Below are 4,639 nucleotides of genomic sequence, written 5' to 3' on the forward strand. Positions count from 1 at the left end.
CGTCACCTACCGTCACACCGTCAACTTCACCTGCAAAAAAAACCCAAAAAACGAAGACACCCCAGTGCTTTTGTAACAGTTGGCTTGGTGCTCTAGGTCGTTACTAGAGGAGCCAACAAAACCTGGAACCTTCATCCAAATCGACTGTGCAGTGGGAAGACTGGTCTTACAGGAACATGTTGGGCCAGTGGCCAGAACAGCAGAACTCAATAATGTCACTCTTCTTATCAACTACCAGACATCCTTATGCCCTCGCCTCCTTTCATATCTCAGCACACTTCACTGTGCATCACCCTAACCCAGTGACAATCACACACTGACTGTACTCTCCGTAGTATGAATGGGTCTTTATGCTACACAGTTTGCCTGGAACAAGTTGTTTTCAAGATTATGTGTGTCCAGGTGATGGGCTGGCTGCCTAGCAACTGCTTCTGAGTCGCAGTGGAACAAGTAACCTTGAAAGAAGGCCACTAGTGATGAAGAAAAGAAACCTTTTATTTTATTTTTCTTCCAGTATCTCCTGTTTTGTTGACTGGTGAAAGAGAGGCAGTCAGTGATTGCAAAACTGTGTGTGTGTCTGAGAGAGAGAAACAAGCAAAAAAGAGAAACATCAGACATGAAGAGATGCTCTTTGCTCTGTAAAGCAGGGTTCTTTCTGTGATGCGTTCTTTCTTTTTGCCATAACCGATCTTTCTTACTTTTGTTGTAACTATTTATAAATGCGAATGAGAGTGCGCGTATAATAATGTGCATTTGTGAAATAGGCCTCAGTTGGTTTGTTTTTTCAAAAGTATGCCATGGTTGTTTTCTTTTTGTCTTTATAGTCATGTGTCAACACTAAAGCACACAATGGCTTTGTCCTAAACACCTTCACGTGGCCACTCTTCCTTATCTGCTGACATTGGCTTACTTACGAGTTTTCCAGTTAAGATTGTGGCTCTTATGAGAAGGTTCCTCTCTTTTCGATATAATCTGACTCATTGCATTCGGAGTTCTGGAGTGAACAAGTCCTCTTTATTAGGGTGTTATATAGTAACGGTTCTGTATCAGGAAGCAGGATTACTGAAGTTAGTTTGATAACTGCATCTATAACTGGGTAAAACCAGACTACTCCCAAATCAGGAACTTGCACTGATCAGTATTTTTATATTAACAACGTAAAATGACAATGTGTAATGTGAATGGGGTTCTCCTCAGTTGCATTTGTTTTAGTATCTTTAAGCTCGTTGTTTTGATTTTCTGGCCTGCAGTTTTACTGTTCATTCAGAGCTAAAAGGAGAGTGGATACATTCATCGGGTGGCCAGAAACACAACTCTAAATTGATAATAATGATGCTCTGTCTCTATGTAAATTTGCCAACAAGTTCACATATCACATCATATCACATATCAACCCTATAAAATAATAACGTCAATTAATGCTGGTTTAAGTAAAAAGATGTGTTCCAGGCTATGTGTAGATCAGTTATCTGGCTAACTAACAATACTGCTTCTGGATGAAGACCTAAGACTATTTTTTGAACTGTTGACGTGTTATATAAAAGCACATGTCAGTTTAATGAAACATGCAACCATTTCCTGGCATTAGGAGAGAAGGCAGAACAGAAAAAGACGGCCGTTTTGAATATGGTATAGATATAGTTTTTCCCTCTCAGAACACCTCTTGATTTGTAAAAAAAAAAAAAACATACTGAGATTGAACAAAGCTACTTAGATTGAGGTCACACAGCTCTGGTGATTGTATGAGTCACACTCAGGGGATTATACTAGAAACAAAATATAGCATTGGAAAATTTACTGTCAGATATATTCCAGAGTCACACCAGGGGCTCAAGCATACCATACAGATTACTCGAATAATTGTAAAATGATGCTTTCGGAGTTTGTTTTGAAATTGAAAAAAAGCCCCCTCAGAAAAAGACAACTAACCTTTCTGTGGTGTTCCTGTTTAGAAATTAATGGAAGCACGTATTCCACAGACCCACAAAGCTTTGTGTTGGTTTATATGTAAAAAAACAACAACAACAACAACATATTCACTTGATTACCACTGGGTTGCCTATTGGTTCATCAGTCGCTTTTCTATATTTTTGATTGTGGTCTGTTCTATGTAAATCAAGGCATAAGGCCATATGCAGATATTTTTGGTGTGTGTGCGCGTATGCGTGTATGTACATGGTGTGTGCAGATGCAAATGTTCTTCGTAGATCTCAGACTGTGATTGAACCCTGCACAAAAAATGAGTCCTTTTTATATAATCTGGAGTGTTTTGTGTGTGTTTGTGTGTATGAGGGAGAGAAAGATATATGTACATATGACTCATGAGCAGGTGTATGTACAGTAATAAACTACAAATAAACAAGGCTATGGGCATCCTCCAAGTAACTCACTGTGTGTTTTTCCCCACTTGTTGACATAAAGTCATAGGAGTCTTAATGCTTTCCCCCTATCCTCGGGTGGTGCCCCAATTTAAATTTCTACGTCTTTGCATAGCACTGCTGGGTTAGATTGGTATACAGTATGTGAACATCTACATTAACCTTTTTCCCTTAATTTTGAAATAATTTGTCCTTGAAAACTCAACTCGGCAACCCTAGTTCTACTGATACCCATATATCCAGGAGATGACACAACCTAAAAAGTACATAGCCTAACACAGGAGGGTCAAGGTCTTGGGTCAAAATGTCTAAACTGGAAGAACAAGGGTCACTAATTCATGAGATATCAATGTACACAGTTTAGTAGTGAAGACATGGTCAATAGGGGCGAAGAAGGCCATATATATTCAATTGGAACAATCATCTCAAACATAGAAGGGAGGCTGCAACATCTGATACATCTTCAATTAAAAAAAATTTAAAATTTAAACACATTTTATTTTGTTTTTTTAATTCAGTGCACCTGATTCCTGGAATCAAATACAGCAATTTGTTACAGTATTGTTTTAATTCCTCTATAAAAATTAATCACATACCTTTAGGTCTCTTTTACGCAACTGTACTTATTACCATATACATACATATATTTATTTATTTGTTGTTGTCATTTTATACTCTCTGCTTTTGTAAACTGATTTGTCATTGTAAATAAGGGTTTACCCCTCAACGATCTGAGTATTGTGTATAAAAAAATAAATGAATGAATAAATTACCACCCTAACATCCTTTTACCAGGTGATTAATTCATGTGGCTTTGACGTGTGATTGCCTCAGGGTTGGCCCTATTCTTTTCTTTCTTGTTGCCTGTTTTCCTTTTGCTCCAAGAAGTGAGGGGTGGAGCCGTGACTTTGTCAGTGATACAACACACCTGAGCAGGTTGGGCCTCAGCAGGCTATAAATCTGACCTGCAAGCATTTTCAGTCTTTTCCCTCTGGCCTGTCTGAGCTTGTCATTTCTTGTACTTTGACATTGCAGACATACTGACCTGAAGAAGAAGAACCAGAAGAAAAATTCTATTTTGTTGATTTACTTTATTTACTTAATTAAACACTGAGCATAATTTTTAGACTATTTGTGGTCCCCCTCTTTTGTTGTACTTTTGAGCCAAGTTGTGACGAAATGGGGGCTCGTCCAGGATATGAACCCAGGATATCTCACAACACAAGCGAGAATCATACCTCTCAAACCCAGAGGAGAAGTCAAGGGATTACCAGAGTTAGTAAGATTGATCCTCCAGGGACTGTGAAGATCTGTACAAAATTTCATGACAATTCATCTGATAGTTGTTTCAGTGTGGCCCAAAGTGGTTGACAGAGACAGAGAAAGTGTGAATTCATCTCATTCATTTCCTAGATAAGGTTGAGTGGCATGAACTAGTGAATGCATATTCATGTAGATCTAACACTTCTGCGTAGTTACCACATTTAATAGCTGCAGCTTCCTTTCTCAGACTCTAAAACTGCTTTAGTTTAGTACTGAGTAGTAGGTCAGTCAGTCTGTCGACCACTTTGGTCCACATAGCAGCAGCTATTAAAGGTACAAAACACTGCAGGTATATTCTGGGTTCAGTCTAGGCTGCCAAAAGTTAAGACATTCTACCAGCTTTTTAAACTCTTCCAGCTCAGCATCAGTCACAGAACTTCTCTTACCTGAGAGACAAGAAAAATACAGAAATATACGGTATCCTGTGCTGAAACATTAAATACAGAATTTTACAGTACAGCATTTTATACAAAAGTTTTTTGATGTCCCACATTTAAATCTAACACCACTTACCTGAAGACGGAGTTATGTGTGGCATTCAAATAACAAAAGAACTCCTCCTATGAAGCATTCATGACAGTTCAGCAGTTATGATTGCTTGATAATGTAGTATAACATATAATCATATGTCTTCAGTAGTTTAAAATATACTAAAACCTGTGAATGATTTACACTTGTATAAACAGACAATCAATGTATTTTGTCTTTAATTATTCATTTTATGTAAAGCACTGTGAAACATATACAAATAAACATTATCATTATCTTACTCAGCAGCAGAAGGGTACTGAATGTCCCTTTCAGACGTCTGGCCTTGTGATTAAAGCAGCAGACAGTCAGAACAGCCAGTTTTCAGCAGGTGAAATGCAGAAAACTGCAGAACAACTCCTAGGAAGTGCACACACACACACACACACACACACACACACACACAAACG

The sequence above is a fragment of the Morone saxatilis genome, unplaced genomic scaffold, assembly GCF_004916995.1.
Source record: "Morone saxatilis isolate NCDOM2014 unplaced genomic scaffold, NCSU_SB_2.0 Contig17, whole genome shotgun sequence".
NCBI lineage: Eukaryota > Metazoa > Chordata > Actinopteri > Moronidae > Morone > Morone saxatilis.